Source organism: Protopterus annectens, chromosome 4.part0 (genome assembly GCF_019279795.1).
Source record: "Protopterus annectens isolate FY-2018-M chromosome 4.part0, PAN1.0, whole genome shotgun sequence".
NCBI classification, from domain to species: domain Eukaryota; kingdom Metazoa; phylum Chordata; order Ceratodontiformes; family Protopteridae; genus Protopterus; species Protopterus annectens.
The window spans coordinates 1,789,490,933-1,789,506,776 of NC_056733.1; positions in this window are offsets into that span (position 1 = coordinate 1,789,490,933).

Genomic DNA, 15,844 nt, shown 5'->3' on the forward strand with positions numbered 1-15,844 from the left:
CTGAGATTTTCATTATCAGTTCTCTGCATTGCCCTTTGGCTTATCTACTAGTATTCACAAAGGTTCTGGCTCCAGTGATAGCTTACTTCAGGCTTCAAGGCATTCAAATTTATCCTTACTTGGACGACTGCCTGATTCTGGCTCAAGAAAAGGAACACCTTCTACAGCATCTGGAATATGTCATAGCAGTGCTAAGATGCCTAGGGTATTCTGTGAGCGAAATAAAGTCCAGTCTAGTACCCTCTCAAGACATGTGCTTTCTGGGTGTGAGACTGAATACAGCAGCCCAGATGGCCTTTTTAACCCCGGACAAACAAAAGAGTCTGTCACTTTACTTCCATCAACTATCTCATCAGTCCGTGCTGACTGCAAGGACAGTCCTTCAAGCATTAGGGTTCATGGCATCTTGTATTCTGGTGCTTCCCAATGCCAAACTGCATATGAGGAAGCTGCAATGGTATCTCAAAATGTATGGACACAGCACTGCCAAGATTTGGACACTGTCATTCAAATAATACCTTGCCTTCAAAAGGAATTCTTGTGGTGGGCTCAGGAATGTCACCTAAACAAGGGACTCTCTGTGACCCTCAGATTTTAACGACAGATGCCTCGGACACTGCTTGGGAGCTCATCTAAATGGAAAGTGGATACAAGACAAGTGGCCTGCCAGACTACAGCATCTACATATCAACATGAAGGAGATGTTAGCAGTCCAGTTTGCATTGATGGCGTTCAAGGAGTTACTTCTTCCAGGGCAGGTGTTGATTCTGACAGACAACACAACTGTCATGTGGTACATCAACAAGAGATTCTTATCCTCTATGCAGGCAAGCAATGATTTTATGGGAGACTGCGTTAAGCCTGCAACTGACTCTTCAGGCAAGGTTTCTGCCAGGAGCACAGAACTCCTAGCAGATGTATTAAGCAGACAAATCATGGATCCCCACGATCTTCATGTATTTCTCCACTAAACCACCAGCTGCCAAAGTATTGCACAAAGGGGTTTCATCACACAGCTTGGAAAGTGGATGCTCTGTCTTTCAGTTGGAAAAACCTTCATGTCTATGCCTTTCCACCTCTACCTCTTCTTCTAAAGGTATTACTAAAGGTCAGACAGGACAGGCCAAGGATGATTTTGATAGCTCCAGATTGGCCTCGGCAACACTGGTACCCACTTCTAAGGAGTCTTGTAAAGAAGCCTCCATGGCCTTTACCTCTGATTCCTCATCTGTTATCTCAGAAGGACGGTCATCTGCTCAATGTCAAGCTTCCGTCTCTTCATCTCACAGCTTGGCATATTCTGTGTTGAAGCATGGTAGGTCTCAGCTTCCTCAACAAGTTTTAAATGTGATTATGGAAGCTAGAAGGCCTAGTACTATGGAAGAGATTTTTATTTTGGAGTACAGCAAAGAATTTGGAGATTTCAGAGCCTAATTTGAGTGTGGCTCTTCAATATCTTACTGAATTATTGGACAAAGGTTTGTCTTTCTCTTCCATAAAGATTCATGCTGCAGCAATTTCAGCTCACTATGATTGTGACCCACCTTTGTTTTATCCTTTGTTCAAGCAGTTTCTTAGAGGGCAAAGAATATAAGACCCCCAATAGAGCTCCTACTCCTGCTTGGGATCTCAATTTTGTGTTGGAAAAACTTACTCTACAACCTTTTGAGCCTGCAGCTACTGCTGAATTGAAATATTTGTCATGGAAGACTGCTTTTCTGTTGGCTATTACTTCTGCAAGAAGGGTGTCTGAGTTGCAGGCCCTTATGGCAGTAGAGCCCTTTTGATTTTCCATAAGGACAGGGTATCATTACGTACTAATCCTTCCTTTATGCCTAAGGTAGTTTCTAGTGTGGCTTTAAACCAAACTATTCATTTGCCTACGTTTTTGCAGATCCTCAAAATAAAGGGAAAAGATTTTGCACACTTTAGATGTACACAGTATTATTTGAGCAGGACTAAAGATTTTAGGCAGTCTCAGCAGTTACTTGTTTCTTTTGCTTTAAGTTCACAGGGCAAGCCTGTGTCAAAACAAACTATTTCTAGGTGGATTGGCTTTTGCATTGCATTTTGTTATTCCCATCATGGCAAAGAGGTTCCAGCTGGGATTAGGCCTCATTCCACTAGGGCTACTGCCACTTCAACAGCATTTCTAAGGGGGGTGGCAACTAAGGATATTCTAGAGGCAGCTACTTGGAGTTCAGTGCATACTTTCTCTAGGCATTATCACCTGCCTATATACTCTAAGACTAGAGCTGGTTTTGCCACAGCTGTTTTACAAGGCATGTTGTCAGCTCCTGCTACTTTATAATTTGCCAGCCTCCCTTACCTCTGCTTTGGGATTCAGGACTGCAGCAAGGGAAGGCGAAGAACATAGTACAGTTTGTACCTACCATAAATGTAGATGTTCCTCCTTCCCTCTGTGTTTCAGGGTGGTTGTGTAGGTGAGTTTACATGCTTATATTTTTGTATATATTACTGTATATATTGTACATGTTTTTGGTGCAGGTTGTTTTGGGACTTGTCTTTTGGGTCTTCTGACATCTAAGACTGAGGACTATACCCAATTGTCAGGACTGCAGCAAGGGAATCCTCGAACATCTACATTTATGGTAGGTACAAAACTGTACTTTGCCACCATTTCATGGTCACTGTAATGTAATTAATCAGTGTAGGGTAATTAATCAGTGTAGGGTGTATCTCGTACGTCTGTAAGCACTTCTTTATCAATGAATGTGGGATGCTGTCAAAATGCTTTTTTTTTTTTTGTAATCTGCCCGTGCCATATTTAGATTCTGCCACGTTTTACAATTCTCCATTGTGACTTTATATAACCGCAAATGATCCTTTGTTCATATGTTTTTCTTTCCTTCCTCTTTTGTTCTGTTACCATGGTTGAGTTTTCTTCTAAATGATAATAAGCACTGTCTGCATCAGTTTCAGTATATCGTTTATACATTGTTGGCATGTTACTGGTGTATAGCTTTCAGGATAACTTGCAGGCTCACTCCTTTACGGGGAAGTATTGTTTTTCCTGTTAACCAGATTGGTGTCAGCTCGGGATGCTCATACAAGTAGTTTTTACTCTGGGTTAAATCTTCATATAAAGACAATACTTTTAGCCAAAAAATCTGTTAAAATTCCCCTACAGAAAAGAACTGCCTTCCCAACCACAATTTGAAATAGTAAAATAAAGACCTAGGGGGAGAAATACAGTGCCATTTACTTTAAAAAGTCCTATCCATCCCTGAAAGGAGTTGGAAAAGTAAACTCCCTCTCGGGTTGCATAAATATGGTTATGAATCATGATTGCTTCTTTAACCTTCTAAGGCATTTTACCATTTGTCAAGCTAGAGTAGATGTGAAGGCCTGTACTAAAGTGAAATAGGGTTCATTGACTGATTTTTTTTTTTAAGGTAAAAATGTTTGCTTCTGCCAGGCTAGATGAATGGGCAGTCCCATTTATTTCACTGCTTTTAATACTGGTCACATGATGACAGAAAGGAACAAACAGTCTGTCTCACAAATGCTAACTAAATGGTTAGAGTATGGGACGAGTGGCTGACAGAATGGAAAATAAGGTTACTGAAAGAGAAGATTTGAAACTGGAAAGTAGGGACTCTTCTGATATAAGCAAATACTCAAAACATTCAGCAGTCATTGCTTAAGAAGAATTATAGAGGTTTGTAACTATACATCTTAATAGAACTGGGTTGGTTAATGCATACCAACCAGGAATCCGGTCTTGAAAATGTTTGCATATCTGAGTCTTGATGGAATCCCCTCTTTCAGACGTATAATTAGCTCCGATTAAAGGCAGGGTGGGACTAGCTGAAGAGGAATACCGCATTTTTTGTAGGAAGCATGTATAAGAAGTATAAGGGAGGACCGAGAAATATGAAACACTAGGGAGTGGAATGTACAGGTAGTCCTTTTTTGTCTCTTGGGCTCTGCCTGTGTGCATAGATGTGTGTGTAAGCTGTTAAAGAAGTTGGAAAACTATACTAGACTTGTATAGTATTCGTATATGTAAAATTTATCTGAACATTCACTATTTTACAGCTTTAATAATGTTGAACACTGCTGTTTAACTTTACTGTTTGATACCATTTCACAGTAATACTTGGTCGCATCATAGTCAAACTCGTATTTGTTGCAATTTATTTTCCTGCACTATCTACATAGAGAAATGCATGACAGTTTGTGTAAAGCACTCTACACACTTGCTTTCTTTTGGAACATCTTCAGTAAAGGTTTTGTACATAACATGTCTTTGGAATACTTCTTACCCCTTTCTCAAGTCAGTATGTTACAGCTGAATGAAGTTGAACAGATAAACTCTACGTTATTTTGTGTTGTACTTGCTTATATATTCAACATCCGTCTCTGTCTTGAAACTGTTTTTAAACTGATTTTAATCTATTGGTCGTCTTGAAAGCTGAAGCTGTTACTTGCAGTTGTCCTGCCCCAGCTACATGCATGTCACACCTGGCCCTGCCAGATTCCAACCTCCTCCAACACTTAACCTTATTCTTAAACCCCCAGACCACCAAGGCATAAAAACAGAAAAACAAGCGTGTCTTTTACAGACTCCTCTAGCACCCAACCTAAACCTTAAACCCACATGGTACCAGTACATTAGGGTAAGAAAACAATTCCTAAAAGATGTAACTAATAGAGAAATATAGGCTGGCAACTTCCATACCAACACCTTCACTTTATCACAGATAGGCATTTCATAGCTTTCAGCACCTAGACAATTTACCAAAATTAAAAAAAAAAAGAAGACAGACTCCCCAATCAAATCATAAAGACCCACGTCCAGAAAGAATATTATAAGAGCAGTTGTCTGTTAGACCATACCATAGGTAATCCATGTCAGGAAGTGGGAGGTGGTTTAATTAGATGATGGAGAGGCAGAGTGGGATTCTCCCTCACCTCAGGAGAGTAAGTTTCATGGACCCTTAACTATTGAAAGCCTCATGTCGGAGGTTGGTGTCTTACTGGTTTTCAAGGTCTGCAGGTGAGTTGGAGGTGTAAGGCATTTTGGTGACCATTCAGGTAGAACAAAACTCTGCAAACTGCAGCAATGTCTTGCATGTTGCTTTTCTAGAGAAAAATGCATGTTCACCTCTGGGATAAACTCTTAACAGATGTCCTTAGCCTTTTGGGAGGATGTCACTGGTGGTGTTGAAGTGATAATAGGTCACTGAGTACCAGAAAAACACTAGCAGAGGACTGTTGTGGGTATGTGATTCCTCATACTAACTTGAGTTTTGAAAACAAATTGTCCTTTATATATGATGAAACCATTAATACAAACAAAGCTTTTACTGGAAAAAGTTAAAAGAAAAGTTTGGAACTGCAGACCTGCAAAAATTAACAAGACTAAAAGGATAAGCAGAATATGTCGAAGTCTGGTGTTTGGATTTGCTTAATATCCATGAGTACTGAAGGTATGACTAGTGTGTTGAAACACTTGATGTTATGTAACCCTATCTTACCATAATTCTTGTTGGATGGGTTCGGAGCCTAACCACTGCTCCTACTCGGCCGATACTAAGGCTCGAGAGCTTTTACTGGCTCGAGGCTAACCCCTATCCCATGGTGCACCATGGCAATTCCCCAGATCTCGTTTGCTGCAAAAGCTTTGAGGTTGTCTTCTTTAATGGCTCATTGGCTAAGTGAAATATTTTGATATTTTTGCCTATATTTCTTCTTCTTTCTTAATAATAGTTTCACCTTTATTATCTAGAATGATTGGGAGTGTTAGCATGCCCTGTCCCGCATAAAATCCTCCAAAGCTAGTTACGAAAATAAAATTGCCAAAGATTCCAAAGACAACCACAAGGCATTCTATAACTAACTAACTATGTCAAGAATCTAAATAGCAATGCTCAGATCTGCTGTGAGCTAAAACAGAATGGCATTAAATATACTGTTCCCAAGGATATTGCCAATATCCTGGCAGATCAATTCAGTGCCAACTTCACCCCCCTCTCATCCCCTAAATGGCCCATCTCAATACCGGAAGATTGCCAAATTCTGGTAATAATGGCCACACAGGTAAAAAACGCACTCTCCAAAGCTAAGAATACAGCATCCATGGGACCAGATGACATCCTGGGCTGTGTACTACATGAACTACAATATGAACTGGCACCTCACCTAAGTGTCATGTTTAATCATAGCCTCACCTCAAGTTTCATGCCCACTGAGTGGCGCAGAGCTACAGTTATCCCACTCCACAAGGGGGGATCCACCTTGGATCCCGGAAACTACCATCCCATCAGTCTGATGAGCCTTATCTGCAAGACCATGGAGCGTATTATCATGGAACTTATAAACAAAGACATTGGCAACCTTCAAACACTGGACCCTACCCAGTTTGGGTTCATGAAGGGCCAATCTTGTCTCCTGAACCTGATTGACTTCTTTGAATCAGTCTCCAGAGCCATGGACAATGGTAAGGTGGTCCACACAGCCTATCTAGACCTTGCCAAGGCCTTTGACACCATCCCCCACTCTGGAGTCATAGATAAACTTGCTAAGCTGGGCATTAATCCCTACGTCACCCAATGGGTTGCTAACTGGCTTGCTGATACAACCCACACTGTAAAAGTAGCCAACTCCAAATCCAGCTCCAGACAAGTGACAAGTGGAGTACCTCAGGGTTCAGTCCTGGGACCGCTCTTGTTTGGCATCTACTACTCTGAAGTACAGGTCAGCACTAAGGGACTCTGGATAACAAAGTTCGCTGAGGACTGCAAACTGGGAGCCATTATTGAATCCCCAAATGATGTGGATACTCTACAAAAGGGCCATACAGAAACAGATGCTTGGTGCCAGAGCCATGAGCTCAAGCTCAATGCCAAGAAATGTATAGTTATCCCCTTTGGGAAAAAACATATATCCGGGAATTACCATATAGGTGGCAGTACACTAAACCCCGAAAGTGTGATAAGAGACTTAGGGACACAGGTGGACAGTGGTCTCGCCTTCGATAACCACATCGCCACAACAGTCAGGAAATCCTTCTATGTGGCACACCTCATCACTAAGGGCTTTTCATCCAGAAAAAAGGACGTCATTGTCCCACTGTACTCATCCCTCATTAGACCCATTATAGAATACAATGCCCTGTTTGGTATGTTCCTCTCAAGGCATCTGCAACAACTGGAAAGGCCGCAGAAATACATCCCTAAAAGAATCACAGGCCTAAAGAAGATGCCCTACGCTGACCGCCTTAAAAAAACTCCAGCTATACTCTGTCGCATATCGTCTACTCAGAGGTGATCTATGCTTAACATACAAGGCCATGTCAAACCCAGAGCTGTTGGACATGCTACACTTAAAGAAATCCCAATCCCTCAGAGTCACACGCTCCAGGAATCTAAACCTGGTCATCACAATAAACAAAACATGCTGGAGGGATAGGTTCCTGACTCAGAGACTCCCCAGACTCTGGAATAGATTGCCCATACATGTCAAGCGGAGTGCCTCTTTGGTCCTCTTCAAAAGGAACCTTGACAATTGGATGGGAGAAAGGAAATTCACCCCGGGGATCATGTCAGCCGCCCTGCTAGACAGGGGTCCAGGGAAGTAAATAGTGTGGGAAAAAATAGCCAGGGAATTGTTATGGCTAGGCTAGTATAGGCCCTAGGGCTGATAGCCTAGTAGCAACCTATGAACATGGTCAACCCTCCCCTAGAGGCAGAGGGGGGGGTTATAATGGAAGGTGCTGCTCTCACGGCAGAGGGCTCCACAATGCCAAGGTGATAGAGATGTTTTCTCTGATTGGCCCTTTCATCGCCCCTGATGGGTTGCCCGACTGTCCGTCTCTGGAGGCAGTCTGAAGTAGTCTGTCACTGTACCCAAGCGCCTGGCTACAAATTTCTGAAGATCGATGGGTACAAAATATAATTTCCAGAGGTTACCTCATTCCTTTTGTTTCTGATCCCCCCTACAAATCTGTCTTTACCAGATGTGCCACCCAATCAGACCGTGCAACATTAGAGGTTATCTCGTTGCTTCAAAAAAAGTCATCCAAGAAGTCCCTACAGAGCAAATAGGATTCGGAACTTACTCACGATTCTTTTTAGTTCCAAAAAAGACCGGGGACTGGAGATCAGTTCTAGATCTCAGCAAGCTGAACAAGTCTTTAAAAAAAAAATCGAAGTTCCGTATGATCACTCTGCAGTCAATTTTTCCATTTATCGGAAAAGACAATTGGATGTGCTCCTTAGATCTTCAGAACGCATACTACCATATCAAAATGGACAGGTGCTCTAGAAGACATCTATGCTTTCAGCTGGGAGCTAGTCATTTTCAATTTTGAGCATTGCCCTTTGGCCTCACTACAGCCCCCAGAGTGTTCACCAAATGTATGGCGGTGGTCATGGCTCATCTAAGACGTCAGGGATTCCAGATGTTTCCGTGATTAGATGACTGGCTCCTCACTGCTACCACCAAGCACCGACTAATCCGAGCCAGGGATGAGACTCTATCCTTGTGCGCCAGATTAGTAATTACAGTAAATCTAAAACATCCACTTTATCTCCATCACAGCATATTGTCTTCTTAGGCTCAGACCTAGACTCGACCACCATGACAGCAAAACTGACACCAGAAAGGATAGAATCGTTGCACAACCAAGTCAGACTCTTGCTGACCAAAGACAAAGTACAGGCCAGGATAGTTCTTAAAGTTCTAGGTACTATGGTGTCCACCATTTTTTTAGTTCCCCTAGCCCATCTACACATGAGAGTGCTTCAGTGGCTACTATTTGTCCAGTGGTCAATGCAGGATCTACCCTTATCCCACCAAATACTTGTTACAAACTCCTGCAAGAAGGATCTAACATGGTGGTTACATACAGATCAGCTTTATCTAGGTCGTCCCCTTGTTTTCCCTCAACAAAATGCAGTCTTGGCCACAGATGTTGCCCAGATAGAGTGGGGGGGGGGCATTATCTGGGAGTGATGGTCCAAGGTATCTGGCAGGATCACGAGAACCACTTGCACATAAGTGTTCTGGAGATGAGCAGTGCTGTACACGTTGCAAACACTTCACAGTTCTCTTCCCACCGGGGCAATTGCAATTCAGTCAGTCAAACATGTCTGTAGTGTGGTACATAAGCAAGGGGGAACCAAGTCTTACCCACTTTGTCGAGAGGCACAAAGAGTATGGAAATGGGCGATGGACTGTCAATGTTTTCTGGTAGCAACGCATATTACTGGGAAGTCCATTGTGATAGCAGACAAACTGAGTCGAGCAATACTGATGCCTCGCTAGTGGTCCATGAAAACAGAAGTTGCAGAAAAGATTTTCCGCACATGGAGCCACCCTTGCTGTGATCTATTCGCCACTTACATGAACGTCAAATGCAGCAACTACTTTGCCCTCATTCCCCAACTGGGGATGTCACCCAGGGACGCTGTGGTCCACAATTGGCCTCCAGGACTGCTTTACGCTTTTCCATCCTTTCCCCTCATACCCAAAGTGATTCAGAAAGCAAAACTGTTAGTGCCCTGATCCTCATTGCTCCTTACTGGCCTCGCCAAGCCTGGTTCCCCTTCCTATGGCCTTATCTCTTGGAGGAACCATGGATTCTGGAACCATCTCTGGACCTCCTGATTCACCAGTCGGGACATTTCCATCCTACCATCCAAACCCTGAAATTGACAGCATGGCTGCTCCAGTTCTAAGAATAGCCAGGTGTATATCCCTTTCTCCTACTGTAAAACACATCCTCATTTCTTCCCACAAACCTTCCACCAGAAAATAATACTCCAGCAAATGGAAAAAGGTTTTCCATTTGGGTGGCAAAACAAGGCATAGATCCCTACTCCACTCCCATAGTCTATTCTGTCCTTCCTTGCATCTGTGTTTCAAGAAGGAGCTGCAGCTGCTACCATTAGAGTTCAGTTGGCTGCCATCTCAAATTATCATTTTGGGAACGTGGGAAATTCTGTTATGTCCCACTCTTTATGTAAAACCTTTTTTGAAAGGAGGAGTCCTCTTCAGACCTTCAGTCAGGCAACCTCCGGAGCCCTGGGACTTAAACTTAGTTCTGACCTCATTGATTCCTCCACCATTCGAACTGTCTTCTTCACCCGCCTTGAAATTGTTGTCTTGGAAGACATTGTTCTTGGTAGCTATAACATCTGCTACGAGGGTTTCAGAATTGCAAGCTCTGACCATTCGACCTCCATGTATTATTTTTCATAAGGGCAGAGTTTCCCTAAGAACTAATCCTTCTTTCATCCCTAAGGTATGCTTGGAAAACAATCTAAACACAACTATTGAATTTACCAGTATTCTTCCCCAGTTATGGTAATAAATCAGAATACAGACTGCATCAATTAGATGTCCATAGAATTCTCCGATTTTACCTGCACAGGACTAAAGATTTCAGGAAATCGGGTCAGTTGTTTCCTTCTCAGAGGAAAACAAAGACTTGCCAGTTTCCAAAGTAACTGTCTAAATGGCTTTCAGACTGCATTTCATTTTTTTTATAAAAGCGTTGGGAAACTATTACTTGCTAAGGTAAGAGGCCATTCAACTAGAGCAGTATCTGCTTCATATGCCTTCAAATCCAAACTTCCAAGTGATACCATTTGTGCAGCAGCTACATGGACAAAACCTCATACTTTTGTCACTCATTATAAATTAGATTTGGCCTCCCAGGACAGATCATCCTTTGGGTCCAGTGTGCTAAAGAGTCTCTTTGCTTGAGCACCCAGGAAAAAGGTGCTGGAGACGCTGTCCCATCCAGCAAGAATTACGGTGAGATAGGACTACATAACATTGAGAAGTTATGTACTTACCATAACATTCCATGTTTGTAGTCCATCTCACCTACATTCTTGCGTCCTACCCTCCTTCCCCCTTCCTGTATCCTGGAGGAACTGGTGGACTATCCTCTATGCTGCCTGGCCTTGTTATAGTTGTCTGTCCATATGCCATGGTTCGTAAAACAAAATACTTTTTGTTTATATGAACATATTAATTGATAGAATAGTCACGATTATGTATTTAATTACTATTATGTTTTTAGTTACTTTCTTGCAAACAAGATCTGAGGAATTGCCATGGTGCACCATGGTAAAGGGGATAGCGTGGAGCCGGTAAAAGCTTTCGAGCTTTAGTATTGGCTGAGTCAGAGCTGAGGTTCGGCACCCAACCCATCCAGCAAGAATGTAGGTGAGATGGACTACAAACATGGAATGTTATGGTAAGTTCATAACTTCTTGTTCTACCCTTTTAAGGTAGTATCTTGATATTCTGCATATGTAACAAGAAACCTTCGTATATTTTTATGTTTCTGTGCATGTATATAATACACACATGCACATGTGCAGTAATGTGTTGTCATGTGATTGTATTTATAATTTATGTGCAAGAGTGTTGAAATTATGTACTTGTTAGTCAGTGAAGTCCTGTAATAAGAAAGTACAGTCACTTTTGTGGCTAAATAAATTATTTGCATGCAGCTTTTTGTGTTTGTATTCTGTTTTTGTACTAGTGGTTATACCTTGAAAAGTTTCCATGAAAATACTGTGTGTGTGTGTGTGTGTGTGTGTGTGTGTGTGTGTGTGTGTGTGTGTGTGTGTGTGTGTGTGTGTGTGTGTCACCCAGATGCCACACACAAATGTCTATGTATTTGTGTATGTCTGTAATATGCATGTAAAATATAGTGTCATTTATTTTTTCAATTTTTAACTGGGGTTAAGCATTGATCCCATTGGATCTATTTGAGTCTTACCCTGGGGTAAACGCAATAGCTGCAGGACCTTGTATACAGAGTAAATTATTATATTCATTTTATTATAATATTATGATATTGTGATCAGAATGTAGATTAGCAGTGTTTATGAGCCTTTGTCTTCATGGAATAATACATTTTTTACTGGGCATCACTACTTTAAATGCCATTTGGTGAAGAAATTTGACTTGATGCATTTTGAAAACAGTTTGTTTTTATATGTCCTTCAAGAATGCAACTGCAGTCATAACATGTGGGTTGTCCTGCCTCAGGCAGCCCTCGGTCGGCCGGATTCCAAAGTCTGGGTCCGACGTCGGCTGATGTCGCATTTCTCTGACGTCAGAGCGGCTGGAGTATATAAGCATCAGCCGACGCCATTTTCTTCAGTCTTTCTTGCCACACGGTGCCCGAAGCAGAAGCAGTTTGCAAGTGCCGGTCGGTCAGCTCCTGTATTCTACGATACCGAAGTCATCAAAAAAGCTAAGTACCCCGTTGGGGACCTTTTCTTGCCTCAGCCGATGTCAGAAATTACTGAAAAAGTTAACAATTTTCTTTCTTGTGGTAAACAAATACCTCATAAGGATTTCCACTCTTACTGCCTCCCTTGCCTGGGCCCAGACCACGACGTCTCGGCCTGTGTAGCCTGTGCTCGCTTCAACAAGCGCACTCTCAGGCGCCGGGCGGAGTTCGCTGAAGACTTTTTCAGCGATAATTTTGCTTACACCATGCCGTCGGATCTTCCGACATCGCAAACTCCCAAAAAGCGAAAAGACCGGGACCGACATCCTAGGCCCGCGTCTACCACTGACTCCATGCCAAAAGCTAGCGCGAGTGCTCTGGTTACCTCTGAGACTGTCTCTCCACCGCCCTGAACCGAAGACACCGCATTACCGACTACTCCGATTCCAGACATTACTCCAACGCCAGTTATAGATTTTCCTCCGGATACCGAAACCGAGGAAATGCCTGAGACCATTGCTGTAGTCAAGGTCACTCCTGCACGTGGAGCTGCCAGGCCCCCTATGGCCATGTCTATTAAGGCCTACACTAGGGCTAAGGCAGCCAGCAAAACAAAGCATTTTCCTTCTAAATCTTTACCTCAGCCGACTCCAGAGACACAAATTATGTCCATGGCTGCTGATTTAATTTCCATGATTAGAGGTTCACAGGCCCATTCTGAGAGAGGATCCCAGCCCCCTCCTGATAAAAGGCCTCTGGTTGAACCCTCTGAGCCTACTCCTTCTGATGAAGATTCTGAGGGCTCTGTCCACTCTGATAGCCAGGAAGAGCTCTTTCAGACCTATGAGGACTTGGATGCAGAGGATTCCATCCCCTCGGCCTCCACTCCTGAAGATATTTCTTTTGGGGAAGTTCTGCACACCATGAGGGAACATTTCAAGTGGCAAGGTCAGGAATATTCTGATTCTAGGAAACGCCTTAGGACTTTCCTTAAGAAACCTCAGCACAGGCCGTTAGCTATTCCTCCTGTACTTGATGTTCTGGATGATTTGTATTCTGACTCCAGTGCTACCCCCTGATTCTCTTCCCCCTGCTCCTGCCAAGCCAGACAGGTATTACAGGGTCCCTGAAACTCACTCCCATTTATTCAGGGCCCATACTGCTGATTTGGAAACTATTTCACAGGGGCCTAAAGGAGTTTCAGCCTCCACCTCAAAAAATCCTTTGCCCTCCCAACAGGGAAGCTAGGTCATTAGAGAGATGGGGCAAAAAGGTTTACACTTCCACTACCTTATCTATGAGAGCTTTAAATTGCCTTTTTCATATGTTACAATATCAGGATTATCTGTTAGAAGAGTTACAAAAAACATTAGCCACTCCTGATCCTTTAGACAGGAAGACTTTGCAGGAAGCTGTACATAACACTCAGCAAGTAAGCAATCACTTCCTGCAGTGTGGATATGATACACTGGAAGCTTCATATAGGGCAGCTATGACAGGGGCAGTCATTCGTAGACATGCTTGGTTAAAAGATCAACCTCTACCAGATCATGTAAAAGCAAAACTGCTGGATGCACCTTTGGAAAAGAACAAGCTTTTTGGTGCAAATGCTAAGGATGTGTTAAAGTCAATCGAAGAAAAAGCAAAGTCAGTTCAGACTGTGAAAGATTTCCTCCAGGTTCAACCCCCCAGATTCAGTAGGAATTGGCCTTCAAAAAACTGGTCCTTTCCTAATCCAGAAAAGTTTCAAAGGGGTAAGAACAGACATGGCCGAGGAAGAGGCCAATATAGAGGCTCTTACAGGGGACGACAATGGCAGCCAGGAAACCAAAGAAGTGACGCAGGGGTTTCACCTGCCCCACAACCACAATCTCAATGACTTTCCTCTACTACCGCCTACCAGGGAACAACTAGAAGCTCCCTTGGGCGGGAAATTATCTCTGTTTGCAGAAAACTGGCACAGACTGACAAAGGACAAATGGATTTTGGACATTATAGACCGAGGGTACAGGTTTCATTTTCATACCTTACCAAGAAAACAAGGCATGACAAACCTACCACAAAATCAGAGGGCAGAGGCTATCAAGCAAATCACTCTGCTGACTCGGATGAAAGCAATAGAAAGAGTTCCACAACAAGAACAAGACCAGGGGTTTTACTCAAGACTGTTCCTTGTTCCAAGAAAAGAATCTCAATGGAGACCAATACTGGACTTGTCCGCATTAAACACCTTTCTCATAGTACCAAAGTTCAAAATGCTGACTCTACAGCAACTCCTTCCCATGCTGGGCAAGGTGTCGTGGCTGATTAATCTGGACCTCAAGGAGGCATACCTGCATGTCCCTATCAGACACAGTTGCAGAAGATACCTCAGATTTCTTGCAGGGCCAGAGCATTATCAATTCTCAGCATTGCCATTTGGCTTATCTACTGCGCCCAGAGTATTCACAAAATGCCTGGCTTCAGTAATTGCTCATTGCAGGCTCCAGGGTATACACATTTACCCGTACCTGGACGACTGCCTCATACAAGCGGACGACAAATTGATGTTGACAAAAAACCTGGATTATGTCATACGATTACTTCAAGCTCTGGGATACACAGTCAACTTCCAAAAGTCAAGACTGCAGCCATCCCAGCAAATAATCTTCTTAGGAGCCAAACTAGACACAGCCTCTCAGATGGCTTACCTGACAGAAGACAAGCAAGAGAAGTTAACTCATTACTTCAAAGGTTTAGCAAAACTCACCCAGATGACTGCAAGGAGATTCCTACAGGTCCTGGGTTTCATGGCATCCTGCATTCTCCTGGTTCCATTAGCAAGACTACACATGAGAGAGCTTCAATGGTACCTAAAAAGCATTTGGTCTCAACACAGCAACAACTTGGAGACAGTCATACCACTCATTCCATGCCTACAAAAGGAATTCCTATGGTGGGCCTCGGTGAGCCAGGCAAACACAGGTATGTCATTCAGAAAAAACACAGATAACACAGACCATGACTACAGACGCCTCAGACCTTGGATGGGGGGCGCACATGGAAGGCAGATGTATACAAGGACAATGGTCTCCAAAGGAAACGCATCTGCATATAAACCAAAAGGAAATGCTGGCAGTAATGCATGCCATCGAGGTCTTTCAACACCAACTCCAGCAAGGACATTTACTGATACGGACAGACAACACCACTGTGATGTGGTACATAAACAAGCTAGGGGGCACCCATTCTTACCCCCTTTGCAGACTGACAATGCAACTTTGGGAGAAATCACTGAGCCTAAACATCCAGTTACAATCCCAGTTTGTTCCAGGAAAAGACAATGTGTTGGCGGACAGCCTAAGCAGGAATTTCACAGATCCACACGAGTGGAGGTTACATCTGAAGGCCTTCAGACAACTCACTTCAACATGGGGCAAGCCATAAGTGGACCTATTTTCCTCTCACCTCAACCATCTTCTACCAAAATTCTGCACAAGGACATACCATCCAAAAGCTTGGAAAATAGATGCCCTCTCATTCAACTGGAGCTCCCTAGCAATCTATGCATTCCCACCTCTGCCACTGATGACCTCAGTATTACTAAAGAGCAGAGCAGAGAAACCCAAGGGAATCATA